At 44.6% G+C, this 20,837-nt stretch overlaps 1 pseudogene; it reads left to right on the forward strand.

The window, feature by feature from the left end:
• The first annotated feature begins 13,993 nt into the window (after positions 1–13,993).
• LOC123399531 lies at positions 13,994–19,657 on the forward strand (annotated as a pseudogene).
• The last annotated feature ends 1,180 nt before the right edge of the window (positions 19,658–20,837 follow it).

Below are 20,837 nucleotides of genomic sequence, written 5' to 3' on the forward strand. Positions count from 1 at the left end.
GTGGGACTGATCGCGGGACGGTTCACGGGGCGGATCGAGGGACGTGAGGACGTTCCACTACATCAACCGCGTTCACTAACGCTTCTGCTGTGCGGTCTACAAGGATACGTAGATCGAATATCCCCTCTCGTAGATGGACATCACCATGATAGGTCTTCGTGCGCGTAGGAAAATTTTGTTTCCCATGCGACGTTCCCCAACAGTGGCATCATCAGCTAGGTTCATGCGTAGATGTCTTCTCGAGTAGAACACAAAAGTTTTTGTGGGCGGTGATGTGCGTTTTGCTGCCCTCCTTAGTCTTTTCTTAATTCCGCGGTATTGTTGGACCGAAGCGGCTCGGACCGACATTACTCGTACGCTTACGAGAGACTGGTTTCATCGCTACGAGTAACTCCGTTGCTCAAAGATGACTGGCGGGTGTCAGTTTCTCCAACTTTAGTTGAATCAGAATTGACCGAGGAGGTCCTTGGATGGGGTTAAATAGCAATTCATATATCTCCATTGTGGTGTTTGCGTAAGTAAGATGTGATCCTACTAGATACCCATGGTCACCACGTAAAACATGCAACAACAAAATTAGAGGACGTCTAACTTGTTTTTGCAGGGTATGCTTGTGATGTGATATGGCCAACGATGTGATGTGATATATTGGATGTATGAGATGATCATGTTGTAATAGTTAATATCGACTTGCACGTCGATGGTACGGCAACCGGCAGGAGCCATAGGGTTGTCTTTAAACTAACGTTTGTGCTTGCAGATGCGTTTACTATATTGCTAGGACGTAGCTTTAGTAGTAATAGCATGAGTAGCACGACAACCCCTATGGCGACACGTTGATGGAGATCATGATGATGAAGATCATGGTGTGACGCCGGTGACAAGAAGATCGTGCCGGTGCTTTGGTGATGGAGATCAAGAAGCGCATGATGATGGCCATATCATGTCACTTATGAATTGCATCTGATGTTAATCCTTTTTGCACCTTATCTTGCTTAGAACGACGGTAGCACTATGAGGTGATCTCTCACTAAAATTTCAAGACGAAATTGTGTTCTCCCCGACTGTGCACCGTTGCGACAGTTCTTCGTTTCCAGACACCACGTGATGATCGGGTGTGATAGACTCAACGTTCACATACAACGGGTGCAAAACAGTTGCACACGCGGAACACTCGGGTTAAGCTTGACGAGCCTAGCATGTGCAGACATGGCCTCGGAACACATGAGACCGAAAGGTCGAGCATGAATCGTATAGTTGATATGATTAGCATAGAGATGCTTACCACTGAAACTATTCTCGACTCACGTGATGATCAGACTTGAGATAGTGGATTTGGATCATGTACCACTCAAATGACTAGAGAGATGTACTTTTTGAGTGGGAGTTCTTAAGTAATATGATTAATTGAACTAATTATCATGAACATAGTCTAATGGTCTTTGCTAATTACGATGTAGCTTGCGCTATAACTCTACTATTTTTATATGTTCCTAGAGAAAATTTAGTTGAAAATTGATAGTAGCAAACTTTGCAGACTGAGTCTGTAAAACCGAGGATTGTCCTCGTTGCTGCGCAGAAGGCTTATGTCCTTAATGCACCACTCGGTGTGCTGCACCTCGAGTGTCGTCTGTGGATGCTGTGAACATCTGACATACACGTTTCTGATGACTACACGATAGTTCAGTGCAAAATACTTAATGGCTTAGAAGCAAGGCGCCAAAGACGTTTTGAAACGTCGCGGAACATAAATGATGTTCTAAAGAGATGAAATTGTGATTTCATGCTTGTGCCCTTGTTAAGAGGTACAAGACCTCCGACAAGATTCTTTGTCCACAAAGTAAAGGAGAAAAGCTCAATCGTTGAGCGTGTGCTCAGATTGTCTGAGTACGACAATCACTTGAATCAAGTGGGAGTTAATCTTCCACATGAGATAGTGATGGTTCTCCAAAGTCACTGCCACCAAGCTGTGAGAGCTTCGTGATGAACTATAACATATCAAGGATAGATACAATGATCCTTGAGCGATTCGCGATGTTTGACACTGCGAAAGTAGAAATCAAGAAGGAGCATCAATAGTTGATGGTTTGTAAAACCACTAAGTTTCAAGAAAGGCAAGGGCTAGAAGGGATACTTCGTGAAACGGCAAAACAATTGCTGCACTAATGAAGAGACCCAAGATTAAACCCAAACCCGAGAACTAAGTGCTTCTATAATGAGGGGAACAGTCACTGAGGCGGAGCAACTCTAGATACTTGGTAGATAACATGGCTGGCAAAAGTCGAAAGAAGTATATTTGATATACATGATGTTGATGTGTACTTTACTAGTACTCCTAGTAGCATGAGGGTATTGGATACCGGTTCGGTTGCTAAGTGATTAGTAACACGAAATGAAAGCTACGGCATAAACGGAGACTAGCTAAAGGCGAGGTGATGATACGTGTTGGAAGTGTTTCCAATGTTGATATGATCAAACGTCGCACGCTCCCTCTACCATCGGGATTGGTGTTAAACCTAAATAATTGTTATTTGGTGCTTGCGTTAAGCATCAACATGATTGGATCGTGTTTGTTGCAATACGATTATTCATTTAAAGAAAATAATGGTTACTCTATTTTCTTGAATAATCACCGTCAATGGTTTATTGAATCTCGATCATAGTGTTACACATGTTCATAATATTGGTGCCAAAAGATACGAGGTAATGATGATAGTACCACTTACTTGTGGCACTGCCGCTTGAGTCATGTTGGTATAAATTGCATGAAGAGGCTCCATGCTGATGGATCTTTATACTCACTTGATTTTGAATCACAAGTGACATGCAAATCATACCACATGAGCAAGGCCTTGTTTTCATTGTGATGAAATAAGATAGTAACTTGTTGGAAGTGATACATTTTGATGTATGCAGTCCAATGGGTGCTGAGGCACGCAGTGGATATCATTATGTTCTTACTTCAATGACGATTTGAGTAGATACTAGAGTATTTGCTTAATGAATCACAAGTCTGAAATATTGAAAAGTTCAATTCTGTTTTGGAGTGAAGTTCGTCGTAACAAGAGGATAAACTGTCTACGATATGATCATAGAAATGAATATCTGAGTTACGAGTTTTGGTACGCAGTTAAGACAATGTGGAAATTGTTTCGCAGTTCATGCCACCTAGAACATCATAGTGTGATGATGTGTCTGAACGTCATAGCCACACACTATTTGGTATGGTGCATGCTATGATGTCTCTTATCGAATTACCACTATCGTTTATGGGTTAAGCATTTGAGACAACCGCATTCACTTTAAATAGGGCACCACGTATTTCCGTTGAGATGACACAGTATAGACTGAGGTTTAGAGAAATCTAAACTGTCGTTTCTTGAAAGTTTGGGGTTTCGACACTTATGTGAAAAAGTTTCAGTCTGATAAGCTCGAACCCAAAGCGGATAAATGCATCTTCATAGAATATCCAAAACAGTTGGGTACATCTCCTATCTCAGATCCGAAAGCAAAGTGTTTGTTTCTAGAAATGGAACCTTTCTCGAGGAAAGGTTTCTCTCAAAAGAATTGAGTGGGAGGGTGGTAGAACTTGATGAGGTTATTGAACCATCACTTCGACCTGTGTGTAGCAGGGCGCAGGAAGTTGTTCCTGTGGCGCCTACACCAATTGAAGTGAAAGCTGATGATGGTGATCATCGAGCATCGGATCAAGTTACTACAAGCCTCGTAGGTTGACAAGGTCGCGTACTACTACAGAGTGGTACGGTAACCCTGTCTTGGAGGTCATGTTGTTGAGCAACAGTGAACCTACGAGTTATGGAGAAAGCAATGGTGGGCCCAGATTCCGACAAATGGCTGGAAGCCATGAAATCCGAGAGAGGATCCATGTATGAAAACAAAGTGTAGACTTTGGAAGAACTACTTGATGGTCATAGGACTATTGAGTAAAGATGGATCTTTAAAAGGAAGACATACGATGATAGTGATAAGTCACTATTAAAGCTCGACTTGTTGCAAAGATGTTTCTGACAAGATCAAACAGTTGACTATGATGAGACTTTCTCACTCGTAGCGATGCTGAAAGTCTGTTAGAATTATGTTAGTAGTTGCTGCATTATTTATGAAATATTGCACATAGGATGTCAAAACATTGTTTCCTCGACGGTTTCCTTGAGCAAACATTGTATGTGATACAACCAGGAGGTTTTGTCGATCCTAAAGATACTAGCAAGTATGCAAGCTCCAGCGATCCTTCAATGGACTGGTGCAAGCATCTCGGAGTTGGAATATACACTTTGATGAGGTGATCAAAGATTTTGGGTTTGTACAAGGTTTATGAGAAACTTGTATTTCCAAAGAAGTGAGTGGGAGCACTATAGAATTTCTGATAAGTATATGTGGTTGACATATTGTGGATAAGAAGTAATGTAGAATTTCTGTAAAGCATACAAGGTTGTTTGAAAGGAGTTTTCAAAGGAATACCTGGATTGAGCTACTTGAACGTTGAGCATGAAAGATCTATGGAGATAGATCGAAAACGCTTAATAGAAGTTTCAACAAAATGCACGCCTTGACAAGTTTTGAAGGAGTTCAAAATAGATCAGCAAAGAAGGAGTTCTTGGTTGCATTGTGAGGTGTGAATTTGAGTAAGACTCAAAACCCGACCACGGCAGAATAACGAGAATAGACGACGGTCGTCTTCTATGCCTTAGCCGTAGACTCTAAAGTATGCCATGCTGAGTACCGCACCTGATGTGTGCCTTAACTCAAAGTCTGTTGAGAGGTACAGAGAGTGATCCATGATTGAATCACTAGCAGTGGTCAAAATTTATCCTTAGTAACAGATGGACTAAGGAATTTTTCTCGATTATGGAGGTGGTTAAAGAGTTCGTCGTAAAGGGTTACGTCGATGCAAGCTTTGACACTAATCCGAATAACTATGAGTAGTGAAACGGATTCGTATAGTAGAGTAGATATTTGGAGTATTTCCGAATAGCACATAGTAGCAGCATCTATAAGATGACATAAAGATTTGTAAAGAACACACGGACCTGAAAGTTTCAGAACCGTTGACTAAAACCTCTCTCACGAGCAAGACGTGATCACACCCCATAAATATATGGGTGTTGGATTCGTTGGAATCACATGGTGATGTGAACTAGATTATTGACTCTAGTGCAAGTGGGAGACTGTTGGAAATATGCCCTATAGGCAATAATAAATTAGTTATTATTATATTTATTAGTTCATGATAATCGTTTATTATCCATGCTATAATTGTATTGAATGAAGACTTATATACATGTGTGGATACATAGACAAAACACTGTCCCTAGCAAGCCTCTAGTTGGGTAGCCAGTTGATCAAAGATAGTCAGGGTCTTCTGATTATGAACAAGGTGTTGTTGCTTGATAACTGGATCACGTCATTAGGAGAATCACGTGATGGACTAGACCCAAACTAATAGACGTAGCATGTTGATCGTGTCATTTTGTTGCTACTGTTTTCTGCGTGTCAAGTATTTGTTCCTATGACCATGAGATCATATAACTCACTGACACCGGAGGAATGCTTTGTGTGTATCAAACGTAGCAACATAACTGGGTGACTATAAAGATGCTCTACAGGTATCTCCGAAGGTGTTAGTTGAGTTAGTATGGATCGAGACTGGGATTTGTCACTCCGTGTGACGGAGAGGTATCTCGGGGCCCACTCGGTAATACAACATCACACACAAGCCTTGCAAGCAATAAGACTTAGTGTAAGTTGCGTGATCTTGTATTACGGAACGAGTAAAGAGACTTGCCGGTAAACGAGATTGAAATAGGTATGCGGATACTTACGATCGAATCTCGGGCAAGTAACATACCGAAGGACAAAGGGAATGACATACGGGATTATATGAATCCTTGGCACTGAGGTTCAAACGATAAGATCTTCGTTGAATATGTGGGATCCAATATGGGCATCTAGGTCCCGCTATTGGATATTGACCGAGAAGTCACTCGGGTCATGTCTGCATAGTTCTCGAACCCGCAGGGTCTGCACACTTAAGGTTCGACGTTGTTTTATGCGTACTTGAGTTATATGGTTGGTTACCGAATGTTGTTCGGAGTCCGGGATGAGATCACGGACGTCACGAGGGTTTCCGGAATGGTCCGGAAACGAAGATTGATATATAGGATGACCTCATTTGATTACCGGAAGGTTTTCGGAGTTACCGAGAATGTACCGGGAATGACGAATGGGTTCCGGGTGTTCACCGGGGGGGCAACCCACCCCGGGGAAGCCCATAGGCCTTGGGGTGGCGCACCAGCCCTTAGTGGGCTGGTGGGACAGCCCAAGAAGGCCCTATGCGCCATAGGAAGAAAATCAAAGAGAAAAGAAAGAAAAAAAGAGGAGGTGGGAAAAGGGGGAAGGACTCCTCCTTCCAAACCTAGTAGGACTCGGTTTGGAAGGGGAGGGTTGCCCCCCTTGGCTCCGCCGAACCCCTTGGGGGTTCTTGGACCCCAAGGCAAGGCTCCCCCTCTTCCCCCTATATATACGGAGGTTTTAGGGCTGATTTGAGACAACTTTGCCACGGCAGCACGACCACATATCTCCACGGTTTTACCTCTAGATCGTGTTTCTGCGGAGCTCGGGCGGAGCCCTGTCGAGATAAGATCATCACCAACCTCCGGAGCGCCGTCACGCTGCCGGAGAACTCATCTACCTCTCCATCTCTCTTGCTGGATCAAGAAGGCCGAGATCATCGTCGAGCTGTACGTGTGCTGAACGCTGAGGTGCCGTCCGTTCGGCACTAGATCGTGGGACTGATCGCGGGACGGTGCGCGGGGCGGATCGAGGGACGTGAGGACGTTCCACTACATCAACCGCGTTCACTAACGCTTCTGCTGTGCGGTCTACAAGGGTACGTAGATCGAATATCCCCTCTCGTAGATGGACATCACCATGATAGGTCTTCGTGCGCGTAGGAAAATTTTGTTTCCCATGCGACGTTCCCCAACAGGAAGTACATCTCAAGCTCACATAGTATGACAACAATCTCTTCCTGTAGACTTCGGAGCTGCTTCACACTTATGGACTTTCGAGAGATAACGTCGAAGAAGTTGCACAGACCAGTAAGCGTGTCACGGACGTGCTTGTCCATTATCCCTCTAATGGCAACCGGGAGTATCTGAGTCATCATCATGTGACAGTCATGAGACTTCATCCCGCTGAACCTTTCTTCTTCGGGTCTAGAAATCTGCTTATCTTCCAACAATAACCGGAACTGACTTTGATTCCCATAAGGCACTTAATGAATTGATCGATCTCCTTCGTACTTAAGGTGAAGCAAGAAGGGGGGCAAGAATTCTCCTCCCTCTTGTTGACTTTTCTGCCCCTTCCCCCTCCTCTGTCTCCGTCTACTCCATCAACTTTTTACGGCGGTGGTCTTTCCTGATGTTCAAATCTTCCAAGTCTTTCCTTGCCTTCGGCCCATCCTTGGTCTTATCCGGCATATTCATCAGTGTGCCAAGCAAGCTCTCGAGGACATTCTTCGTGATATGCATTTGATCAAGGCAATGAGGCGTGTCGTGATTGGGCCAGTACTCCAAGTCCCTGAAAATAAACCTCGTTTTCCATACCTTCAGCAGTGGCTCTGGCGCCTTTTTGATCTTTCCCGACACGGGGCATTGTTCCCAGTTTTTCAACAGCTCGTCGATTTTGGCGCCGCTCCTCTTACGTGGAGGTCCTCGAAGCTCATCCAACCCATTGAATAGATCTCCACGCTTTCTCCACGGGTCATCCTTCTTGAGCCATCTACGATGCCCCATGTACACGATTTTCCCAGACCCGCTGATACGTCTCCAACGTATCTATAATTTTTTATGGTTCCATTCTATTATCTTGTCAACTTTGGATGTTTTATATGCATGAATATGCTATTTTATATCTTTTTTGGGACTAACCTATTAACTCAGTGCCAAGTGCCAGTTTCTGTTTTTTCCGTGTTTTTGGCCCATTTTCCGACGGAATCTAAATGGAATGAAACTTTACGATGATATTTTTGGACCAAAAGAGACCCCCGAAGCTTTGGAAGGAGGCCAGAAGAGCCACGAGGGAGTCACAAGCCCTAACGCCGCCACCACCCCCCTAGGTTGTGGCGACCAGGCTTGTGGCCTCCTCGTGGGCCCAACCGACGTAATTCCACCGCCATAAATTCCTATAAATTCAGAAACCCCCAAGAAGAAACCTAGATCGTTAGTTCCGCCGCCGCAAGCCTCTGTAGCCACCTAAAACCAATCTGGAGCCTGCTTTGGCACCCTGTCGGAGGGGGAATCCATCTCCGGTGGCCATCTTCATCATCCCGGCGCTCCATGACGAGGAGGGAGTAGTTCTCCCTCGGGGCTGAGGGTATGTACCAGTAGCTATGTGTTTGATCTCTCTCTCTCTCTCGTGTTCTTGAGATGTCTTGATCTCGATGTACCATGGGCTTTGCTACTATAGTTGGATCTTATGATGTTCTTCCCCCTCTCCTTCTTGTAATGAATTGAGTTTCCTCTTTGGAGTTATCTTATCGGATTGAGTCTTTGAGAACACTTGATGTATGTCTTGCACGTGTCTATCTGCTGTGATCAACTTGCGGGTTTGTGACATTGGGAACCTATGCATATGGGTTGGCACACGTTTGATTCATGTGAGTACTCGATGTATGTTTTGGTGATCAACTTGCGGGTTCGTGACATTGGGAACCTATGCATAGGGGTTGGCACACGTTTTGACTCTCCGGTAGAAACTTTGGGGCACTCTTTGAAGTTCTATGTGTTGGTTGAATAGATGATTCTGAGATTATGTGATGCATATCGTATAATCATGCCCACGGATACTTGAGGTGACAATGGAGTATCTAGGTGACATTAGGGTCTTGGTTGATATGTATCTTAAGGTGTTATTCTAGTACGAACTCTATGATGGATCGAACGGAAAGAATAGCTTCGTGTTATTTTACTACGGACTCTTGAATAGATCGATCAGAAAGAATAACTTTGTGGTGGTTTCGTACCCGACAATAATCTCTTCGTTTGTTCCCCGCTATTAGTGACTTTGGAGTGCCTCTTTGTTGCATGTTGAGGGCTAGTTATATGATCCAATTATGTTATCATTGTTGAGAGAACTTCACTAGTGAAAGTATGAACCCTAGGCCTTGTTTCCACACATTGCAATACCGTTCGTGCTCACTTTTACCATTTGTTACCTTGCTGTTTTTGTAATTTCAGATTACAAAAACCTATATCTACCATCCATATTGCACTTGTATCACCATCTCTTCGCCGAACTAGTGCACCTATACAACTTACCATTGTATTAGGTGTGTAGGGGACACAAGAGACTCTTTGTTATTTGGTTGCAGGGTTGCTTGAGAGAGACCATATTCATCCTACGCCTCCCACAGATTGATAAACCTTAGGTCACCCACTTGAGGGAAAATTGCTACTGTCCTACAACCCTCTGCACTTGGAGGCCCAACAACGTCTACAAGGAGAAGGTTGCATAGTAGACATCACCCGCCATCTTTCGTTGACGTAAGCTGCTGAGATGTTGTATCATCCATGCACCTCGTGCATCCATAGTATCCCTGGGACACCTGGCTTGAGGTGTACCGGTAACCGAGATAGTCGTGCACCGTCGTCATCAGCGCGGCTCTCATATGGAATAATCTCCTTTGCTGGCGTCCCATGTCCATGTCGGTGATTTCCATAACGTGTCTAGCTCCTCTTGCAGAACCCCCATATACAGGTTAATACTATTTCCCGACTGTTTCGGCCCTTGAATCAGCATGCACATGCGTATGTACTTTGTCTTCATGCACTTCCATGGGGGGAGGTTGTACATCCATACAAACACGGGCCATGTGTTGTGGTTGGTGGTCTCGTTTCCAAACAGATTCATGCCATCGGTACTCGCAGCAAGCACGATGTTCCTTGGATCTTCTTTAGCAAATCCATATACGGTGTTGAATGCTCTCCACTGGCTACCATCTATGAGGTGTCTCAGCCTCGGATCATCTCCATCGTCGGGCTTCTTCCTCTCCGGGTGCCAGCGCATGAGCTTTACTTACTTAGGATCTATGGAATACCGCTGTAGACGGGGAGTGATCGGAAAGTACCATACAACTTTCTGAGGAGCTTTCTTTCCTAATGTCTTGTATCGAGAAGCATTGCACACTGGACAGTTGGTTTTTTCCACGTGCTCCCCCCGATAAATGATGCAATCGTTGATGCATGCGTGGAACCTAATGTGCGGCAAATCAAAAGGGAAAACATTTTTCTTGGCCTCCTCGCCACTACTAGGACACAGGTTCCCCGCAAGAAGAACTTTATTATGTAGATACTTCAAATGCTCATCGAGGATTTTGTTTGTCCATTTTTTTGGCCTTCGTCTTTAGAAGTCCGAGCGTGAAACTCAAGTGGGTCACCTCGGGATCGCAACCGTGATACAATGGAGTCCTCGTGTCCACTTCAAGTTGAGGCAGCTTGGCCTCCTCTCTAGAAGCACCTCTCTCCCTATTCTTGCTCTTGCGAAGGACGTCTTGAACATGAGGGTCTTGCACGACTGCACTTAGTAGCGTCGAAGACTGCGGCATCACCACCGCCTCTTCTCCACCATGTCCGGACTCTACTTCGCCGTGTCTGGAATCTTCTCCGCTGCCGTCATCCCCCCCCCCCGCCCGCCATGTCCGGCACCATAGTCTTCGTGTCGATCGGTCATCTCTTCGTCTAGCCCCATGTCGTTATTCCCCGCCATTTGGACGTCCTCGTCATCATCATCTTCTTCACTTATCCACTGAGTATAGCAATCCATGAAACCATTCATCAGCAGGTGCGCCTTCAAAGTGCAACGATCAAAAGGGTCCAAAAGGACTCCTTCCTTGCATCTTGCACACGGACATCTAATCCTAGTCCGATTATTTGAATACATGTCCATCATCGCGGATTGCATGTACCGCTCCACCTTCCATCCACTCACCTTCATGACCGACTGCACGGTATAGCAAGCAAAAGGGTTATAAAATAAATAATGCATGCATGCTTCAAAGTCATATAAAATTTTGGCATGACCTTGCCTAAAAATAGGACATATTGAGTTTGCTCGAAATTCATCGAAACAGAAATAAATCGACATTTTGGCAAAACATAAGCAACTTGAGGGCATGTCACACTCGCACAAATCTCTCCATATATATATCCCAAACACACATATTCTCATTCACACACAGATTCCCATTCTTTAAATGAACAACTTTTTTACTCACCTATATATCTCCCGAGAGAGACCGATCGAGAGAGATGATGAGTGAGACCGATCGAGAGAGATGATGAGAGAGACCGATCAAAAGCACACGCATGGATGGCTAAATAGCTAGCTAGATCTAGTTGTTGGGGAGGAGAGGTGAATCTAGCTATCTAACTAATGGAGAGAGAGTTATGGTGGAGGGGGGCATTAATGGGGAGAGGAAGAGAGGTAGGACAAAGAGAGATGTGAGAGAGGCCATTTATGAAAGAGAGTTATGGTGTAGGGGGACATTAATGAGGAGAGAAGAGAGGTAGGAGGAATAGAGAATAAGAGCAACAATGGTGTGGAGAGTGGAGAGGGGAAAGGAGGGGGAGAGAAGTCAAAGTGGGGGAGAAGAGGGGAGGGGTAAAAAGGTGGCACCAGCCGCAACTAGCAGTAGTGCTGCATACCAAAAAGTGATGCTGCTATGCTATTAGTGGTAGTGCTTGCCACATGCGAGCGCTACTACTAAGTGGGGCCCACTAGCAGGAGCGGTGCTGCAAAATAAAGCGCTACCGCTAAACACTTAGCACTAGCGCTGGATTTTGGGCAACGCTTCTACTACAGCTACCGTCGGTGGCATCGTCTGGTCCCACATAGTAGTAGCGTATTTTTGATAAGCACCGCTACTACAAAGGTGTTAATTGTAGCGCTTAACTGGACCAGCGCTACTGCTAATTAGCAGCAACATTTTCTTTTTTCCAGCGCTACTACTAAGGTTCTGTCTATAAGCATTTCCCTAGTAGTGTCTCTGCAGTCGGCTCCTCTATAGTCGGCTCCCCTACAACTGGCACATTGACAGTCGGCCCCTCGACAGCTGGCCCCATGACACGGACTAGGGTCGGTGTTCACCGACCGAGCCTGCAGTACTCCAGCAACGAGTACCTTCTTGCAGTATCCAACTCCGAGTCGTCACCACTTCCTGTTTCTGTGCGGGCCGCACTCCATGATCCTCACTGGATGGCTGCGATGCAGGAAGAATTTGACACCTTCAGCGGAAGCGCACTTGGACTTTGGTTCCGCGGCCTCCTCGCACCAATGTCATCAGCGGCAAGTGGGTATTTAGCCATAAGACTCGCACCGATGGCACTCTTGAGCGCTACAAGGCTCCCTGGGTGGTCCGTGGTTTCCCTCAGTGAGTTGGTGTTGACTTCACCGAGACATTTTTGCCGGTTGTTAAACCAGACACGATCCGCACTGTTCTCCAGTTAGCGGTTTCTCGTGACTGGCCTGTTCACTAGATGGATGTCTCCAACGCCTTCCTTCATGGTCACCTTGCTGAGCAGGTTTACTGTGAGCAACCCACTGGTTTCATCGATGCCACTCATCCCAGTCATGTGTGCTTGTTGTCCCGGTCTCTCTACGGCCTTAAGAAAGCTCCACGTGCCTAGAACCAGCGAATTGCCGGTTTTCGCTAAACACTGGGCTTCTGTGTTACTCGCTCGGACGCTTTCTTGTTTGTGCTCCACCACGATGAGACAACTACTTACTTGCTACTATATGTCGATGACATCATCCTCACGGCCTCTTCCGCGACTCTTCTTCAACATATTACTCTGCGGCTGCGTAACGAGTTTTCTATCAAGGATTTGGGGTTCTTCATTACTTCCTTGGCATTGAGGTTGTTCGGCGACCTGACAGCTTCTTTCTTCATCAGCAGAAGTATGCGCATGAGCTGCTTGAGTGCGCTGGTATGCTCAACTGTCACCCTATCGCTACTCCTATTGACATGAAGGCCAAGGTTTCTGCGCAGGAGGGTTCCCTGGCGTCGGATGCTCCATTCTATCGCTCCATTGTTGGTGCTCTTCAGTATCTGGCACTCACCAGACCGGACTTGCAGTATGTTGTGCAGCAGGCGTGCCTTCATATGCACGCTCCTCGTGATTCCCGCTGGACGCTCGCGAAACGGATTCCCCTGTATATTCGTGGCACGATGTCCCTTGGACTCACACTTACGGCATCTCTCTCTTTGGATCCGGTGGCTTATTCTGATGTTGATTGGGCTGGCTGTCCTGACACACAACGCTCCACGTACGGCTATTGCGTCTATCTTGGTCCTTCACTTCTCTCATGATCGTCCAAACGGCAACCAACCGTTTCGCGCTCAAGCGTGGAGGCCAAGTACCGAGCAGTGGCTAACGCAGTTGCCGAGTGTTCCTACCTTCGACAGCTTCTATACGAGTTTCATCACGGTGTTACCAAGGCCACGGTTGTCTACTGTGACAACGTCTCTGTTATGTATCTTTCCGCCAACCCCGTTCATCATCGCCGGACGAAGCACATCGAGCTTGATATCCAATTTGTGCGCGAACAGGTCGCCCTTGGTCACATCCGGGTTCTCCATGTTCTAACCGCACAACAGTTCATCGATGTGATGACTAAGGGACTGCCTACTTTCACCTTCGAGGAGTTTCGTTTGAGTCTCTGTGTCTCCGGTGACGCTTCAACTGCGGGCGGTGTTGAATATATATTTGTGCATGTATATTGTGTCATAGGGCCCAACTCCTAATTCCTTGTATAGTTGAGGTAGAGGCCCATCTTGTACCCATATATAAGTGCCTACTGCATCCTATTAATCTCTACTTCTAAAAGGGCAGTTGGTAGCCGGATCTCACCGGTTAATTTTCGTCCATCGTTTTTTTTGTCACCGCTTTTTTTTCGTCCTCGCATCCCACCCGCCCGTTCGCCCTGCCCTCCATCTCTTCCTCCCAGTCCCGACCCTATGCTAGGGTTCCATCCGCCGCCGCCCCCGCCCCCATCTCCTGCTCCGACGCCCCCGCCACCATCTCCTGCTCCGTCGCCGTCCCTACTGCGCGCGCGTCTGGCCGCTCGAAGGCCGCCGCCAGTGCCGCCCCTCGGTGCGCGTGTCCGTCGCAACCATCCGAGAAGTATTGTGGACGCAGATGGACTACTCTTGCGCGGCGTCATGCTCCTGCGGGCCACCTCGCCGCCCCGCCCTCCGCCGTCTCGGCCGCAGCGAGATGGGAGTCCCGCACACTGCGCCGGGACGGGGAGGACAACTGGGAGGAGGTCGCCGCCGCGGCTCCGGGCCCCGGTGACGCCGAGGTGGACAGCGACTATAAGATTGTGTTCTGGTCCCCGCCCACCAGGGACGAAGTCCGCGCCGCCTTCTCTAGCATCCAGGAGTAAGATTCCTTTGCTCCCACTCGTTCGCTCCCTTGCTTAGATTGGACTGGAGGATTTGTATGCGCGTTTTCGTGCTCCCTTCACATGTGTTGGCGATTGGCCTGACGAATTAAAATTGCTCATATGAATTCGATTCAGTTCCAGACTTCAGACTCCTGTAGTATCGTGCACAACAACAAAAATGACTCCTACTACGTGTTGTTTTGTCGGCGTACTGTTTATGGTACTGACTGGTTTCTTTGCCATGATTGGATGGATCTCATGGCCAGTATCATGTAGTACTTCATTGATTCTTACGCGGATAGACGCTAGAACTTTCAGTCATGTATTGAAATTGAAACCCCACCAAAATGAGACAACCACGAATCCATGATTTGGTTAGAATGTTAATTAGTGGCTCTGGCTATGTGCTGTCTGGGACGTTATAGGATGTTAGGATCCGCAATACTGCTCGGAGCAACTTTCAATCAGGTTTAGATGGTGCTTGTACCTTTAAATTAAATAGGAAAAAGATAAATCTCTCTACTTTTGATGATTGCTTCTGTTGTGTTGTTGTTTTCTGACAGCATCTGTGAGATACTCATTTCAATACAGATGTTATAGACTTTTATCCAACAACTCATTATACTCAAAAGGGATCATTTAGATGCAGTTTCTGCTCTCACTCTCCTTTTAACCGATTTAATGTTTTGTTTTCAGGGTGTTTGAGGGTTCTTATTATGATGTGGATTCAGATGAAACTCATAAACAAATAGCATTGTTGTCAAACTCAGAGGATTCTTCATCAAGCAATTCACCGGGATCAGATGATTGGGTCGAACCTGCTGCATATGTTCTCAACTCAACATCTCTTCTGACCAGGGAGCATATGAATGTTTTGGATGCCTTCCATCTACTTCAAAGAGACCCTAATGTTCAGGTGAATGAGGCCTAACCTATTTTCATATGCTCCGAAACTGCATGTTTGCTTGTAACACTATTGTGTTATTGTGCCTCCAAGTTTTGAGGTACTGTCAAAATTCTAAACAGTTCTTCTTTACTTTGCACAAAATGGTTATGTCCTTGTCATGTGATACGACTGTATGGGATGCTGTAATGAATAACGAGGCAGTGCGAGAATTTAGGAGATGTTTCCACGATGGTATGTTTACACTGAAATGTTTATGATGAGCAGCTCTGTTTGGCATAAAACAATATCACATATATCTATTTCCTTCCTAGAAGAGGGTGCCATTTTTTTCCTAGAAGAGTAGTCAGGCATGCTTCTTAGCAGATATTGTGGACGTAGATGGACTGTGCTGCCTCCCGCCTCAGCAGCTCAAGGGTTACACCTTCACCGCACACACCACCTGACAGAGTGCACATATCAGTGGAGCGTCCATGCCGACCTTTTGGTCCTGGACTTAATGAGGTTCATCTTCACAAACTTTCTTTGAAATTCAAAATTTGGTGCCAGATTGTATGACAACTACATATAATTGGTGCAAGTATTAATTGGGAACTTGGTCATCTTTTATCTAATATATTTGCATATAATTGGTGCATCAAATAGCCTCATAAATCTGAAACGGATATATTTTACACGAGCCTTACTCTTATATGTAGTTGTCATAAAGTGACGAAGAGGTGAATGGGACTTGCTTATCAGGATCATATGATATTATATAGGTATGTACTTTTTTTTGTTATATCTTTTGGATTTGTATTCATTGGTTCCTGTTAATCATTTGTGACTTCAAATGTTTTTAATATTTTTGGAAATTAGAAATGATCATTGCTGACAATGAATGAATAAAAACGGACATTTTGAATCTCAGCGAGTGAATGGGCAATACTGGACCCACTACATTGTCTCGCACACAGTTGGGAGGATATTTCCATCCTTTCCTTACATCCATTGGTATAGAAGCGCGGGTACTAACTGTGCTCAAAGTAGAGCCAAGATTGATGAGTTGAAGGAGAGAAATAACTACCGCACCACCCAGCAACTCAGACCCTCCAATTGTGTTATTTGTTTATGATTGGTTGTAGTACTGGTTAGTAGTTAGTATATGAAAAAGCATGTGTATGCTCCTTTTGTGCTCTTGGTTTCCTTCTCTGCTCCCCTTCCTTGTGCTCTTTGACCCGAATATTGGTCTATATAGATCTTGTGATGCAAGCATCGATTTATTGTTCTTGCGACGTCAGCCATCAAGCTATGGCTCCTGTGACACCACCCATGGAGCTGGGGAAAGATTGTTTGGTTGTGATATTAGAGACGGTATTGTCATTTTCCAAGGAGAGATTCAGAGAAAATTATAGAAGTTAGTATTAGAGGATAATAATGTTATATCGGAATACATGTTATCTACACAGGTGTACCCTGCAAGAAATTACTTCACAATAGAAATGCAGGCACGTCCTGAAAATAAACCGCGACATCCCTAAAAAAAGACATCATTCATGGGAGTTAAGAATTGTTGTGGTGTTTCTTTGAAGCAGTTAATCCATGTTGTTTATTCTTGCAGATTGACTAGATGAACTAGTTTATTTATGATATGTGGCATTTTCTGGTAAGATTTTTAACAAACCTTTTAGAGTGTTATTCACTCCCTCATCAATCTGTGTGATGTATAAACATGATCAGCCTAATCGCTCTCCTCTGTTTATAACAGACAATATGCAAAATAATAAGAAGTGTGGCGAAGACAATACAATATGCTGTCAATATGTTGGAAAATTTATTATATAATCAATTGAATTAGTAAACTTGATACTTGGTGTTCTTCAACCTTTGCTCCAAGTAGATTAGATTAGCACACCAATTTAAATCTTTATTGTATAGACATCGCTCGTTGTAGTCCGATTGAATCATACTATAAGATTTTTTTTCCTTTTTTGAGAATATCGTAAGATTGTTTTAAGGAGGTTTTACATTAAAGAAATCAACGTCTAAAACCAATTGTTCCTGAAATTTCAATCTGTGGTACGCATTCACTACTTTTGTTCCTATACAATTTATTTGAGATTGTTGTACATCGGTCCCAACCTTTTATAGCATCATCTCCCTCTACGTTTGCTTGATTAAATAAACATTAATTGAAGTTTATGGAATGCGTGAAAAATAATTTGTAATTGAATCTAGGTTCAGTGATTCTGTGAATGTGAAGGTCCATTCTTACAACTTGTCCGCGCATACAAACATAAAGATTAGACAACACCTTGGATTGGTCTTTCTATTAACTTGTGGTCATCAAACACATTTATGTCGTGCTCTGTACATATGCTCTAGAGCAAACAAGCAATGATAGTGAACTATAGTTTCTGGGGTATCACGCCCATTTAAACTGAAGGTGCAAGTTCAGGCGGTGTTTTTTTTTTTCCTTCAGATCTTTCTATTTTACGAATTTTACTGTTATAGTTATACTATTATATATATTTTTAAAATATATGATCAAAGATTATTTTATTTCATAAAAAAATAGAAAGGATGCGGGAAAATCATTATTTCTCTATTTCCTGAAATCATTGTATGAATTTGTTTACCATGATTTATCTATTTCTAATATTACAAGAGTATCATCAATGAAACAAATAAAGACTTGTGTAACTAAAAGGCCATTTTGCTTCCAGTATGGTAAATATCGTCTGAGTTCACCGTTCATGAGCCGCAAGTCATGTTTTCTGGTGCTACCCGTATAAAACAAGTTCATACTTTGTTTTATTACCCTTTTGTGGTGGTGTTCCTATACCTTTTGGTCTAAGGAGACTCTCTGAAACACTGAGACAAACAAAGCTAGACATTTGGAGTATGATTAGGTAGTCTAGTCAGCGCTACTAATCCCCGCTTGAGCTTGACTGTATTTTTTAAAAGGGCAGTTGGTAGCCGGATCTCACCGGTTAATTTTCGTCCATCGTTTTTTTTCATCACCGGTTTTTTTTCGTTCTCGCATCCCACCCGCCCGTGCGCCCTGCCCTCCATCTCTTCCTCCCAGTCCCGACCCTATGCTAGGGTTCCATCCGCCACCGCCCCCGCCCCCATCTCCTGCTCCGACGCCCCCGCTACCATCTCCTGCTCCGTCGCCGTCCCTACTGCGCGCGTCCGGCCGCTCGAAGGCCGCCGCCAGTGCCGCCCCTCGGTGCGCGTGTCCGTCGCGACCATCCGAGCAGTATGGTGGACGCAGATGGCCTACTCTTGCGCGGCGGCATGCTCCTGCGGGCCACCTCGCCGCCCCCGCCATCCGCTGTCTCGGCCGCAGCGAGCTGGGAGTCCAGCACACTCCGCCGGGACGGGGAGGACGACTGGGAGGAGGTCGTCGCCGCGGCTCCGGGCGCCGGCGACGCCGAGGTGGACAGCGACTATAAGATTGTGTTCTGGTCCCCGCCCACCGGGGACGAAGTCCGCGTCGCCTTCTCTAGCATCCAGGAGTAAGATTCCTTTGCTCCCACTCGTTCGCTCCCTTGCTTAGATTGGACTGGAGGATTTGTATGCGCATTTTCGTGCTCCCTTCCCATGTGTTGGCGATTGGCCTGATGAATTAAAATTGCTCATATGAATTCGATTCAGTTCCAGACTTCAGACTTCTGTCGTATCGTGCACAACGACAAAAACGACTCCCACAACGTGTTGTTTTGTCGGCGTACTGTTTATGGTACTGATTGGTTTCTTTGCCATGATTGGATGGATCTCATGGCCAGTATCGTGTAGTACTTCATTGATTCTTACGCGGATAGACACTAGAACTTTCAGTCATGTATTGAAATTGAAAGCCCACCAAAATGAGACAACCACGAATCCATGATTTGGTTAGAATGTTAATTAGTGGCTCTGGTATGTGCTGTCTGGGACGTTATAGGATGTTAGGATCCGCAATACTGCTCGGAGCAACTTTCAATCAGGGTCAGATGGTGCTTGTACCTTTAAATTAAATAGGAAAAAGATAAATCTCTCTACTTTTGATGATTGCTTCTATTGTTTTGTTGTTTTCTGACAGCATCTGTGAGATACTCATTTCAATACAGGTGTTATAGACTTTTATCCAACAACTCATTATGCTAGAAAGGGATCATTTAGATGCAGTTTCTGCTCTCACTCTCCATTTAACCGATTTACTGTTTTGTTTTCAGGGTGTTTGAGGGTTCTTATTATGATGTGGATTTAGATGAAACTCATAAACAAATAGCATTAATTGCTGTCAAACTCAGAGGATTCTTCATCAAGCAATTCATCGGGATCAGATGATTGGGTCGAACCTGCTGCATATGTTCTCAACTCAACATCTCTTCTGACCAGGGAGCATATGAATGTTTTGGATGCCTTCCGTCTACTGCAAAGAGACCCTAATGTTCAAGTGAATGAGGCCTAACCTATTTTCATATGCTCCGAAACTGCATGTTTGCTTGTAACACTATTGTGTTATTGTGCCTCCAAGTTTTGAGGTACTGTCAAATTTCTGAACAGTTCTTCTCTACTTTGCAGAAAATGGTTATGTCCTTGTCATGTGATAGGACTGTATGGGATGTTGTAATGAATAACGAGGCAGTGCGAGAATTTAGGAGATCTTTCCACGATGGTATGTTTACACTGAAATGTTTATGATGAGTAGCTCTGTTTGGCATAAAACAATATCACATATATCTGTTTCTTTCCTAGAAGAGGGTGCCATTTTTTTCCTAGAAGAGTAGTCAGGCATGCTTCTTAGCAGATATTGTGGACGCAGATGGACTGCGCCGCCTCCTGCCTCAGCAGCTCGAGGGTTACACCTTCACCGCACACACCACCTGACAGAGTGCACATATCAGTGGAGCGCCCATGCCGATCTTTTGGTCCTTGAGTTAATGAGGTTCATCTTCACAAACTTTCTTTGAAATTCAAAATTCTGTGCCAGATCGTATGACAACTACATATAATTGGTGCAAATATTAATTGGGAACTTGGTCATCTTTTATCTAATATATTTGCATATAATTGGTGCATCAAATAGCCTCATAAATCTGAAACGGATATATTTTACTGGAGCCTTACTCTTATATGTAGTTGTCATGAAGTGACGAAGAGGTGAATGGGACTTGCTTATCAGGATCATATGATATTATATAGGTACATACTTTTTTTTGTTATATCTTTTGGATTTGTATTCATTGGTTCCTGTTAATCATTTGTGACTTCAAATGTTTATAATATTTTTGGAAATTAGAAATGATCATTGCTCACAATGAATGAATAAAAACAGACATTTTGAATCTTAGCGAGTGAATGGGCAATACCGGACCCACTGCATTGCCTGGCACACATTTGGGAGGATATTTCCATCCTTTCCTTTCATCCATTGGTATAGAAGCGCGGGTACTAACTGTGCCCAAAGTAGAGCCAAGATTGATGAGTTGAAGGAGAG

Source organism: Hordeum vulgare, chromosome 5H (genome assembly GCF_904849725.1).
Source record: "Hordeum vulgare subsp. vulgare chromosome 5H, MorexV3_pseudomolecules_assembly, whole genome shotgun sequence".
NCBI lineage: Eukaryota > Viridiplantae > Streptophyta > Magnoliopsida > Poales > Poaceae > Hordeum > Hordeum vulgare.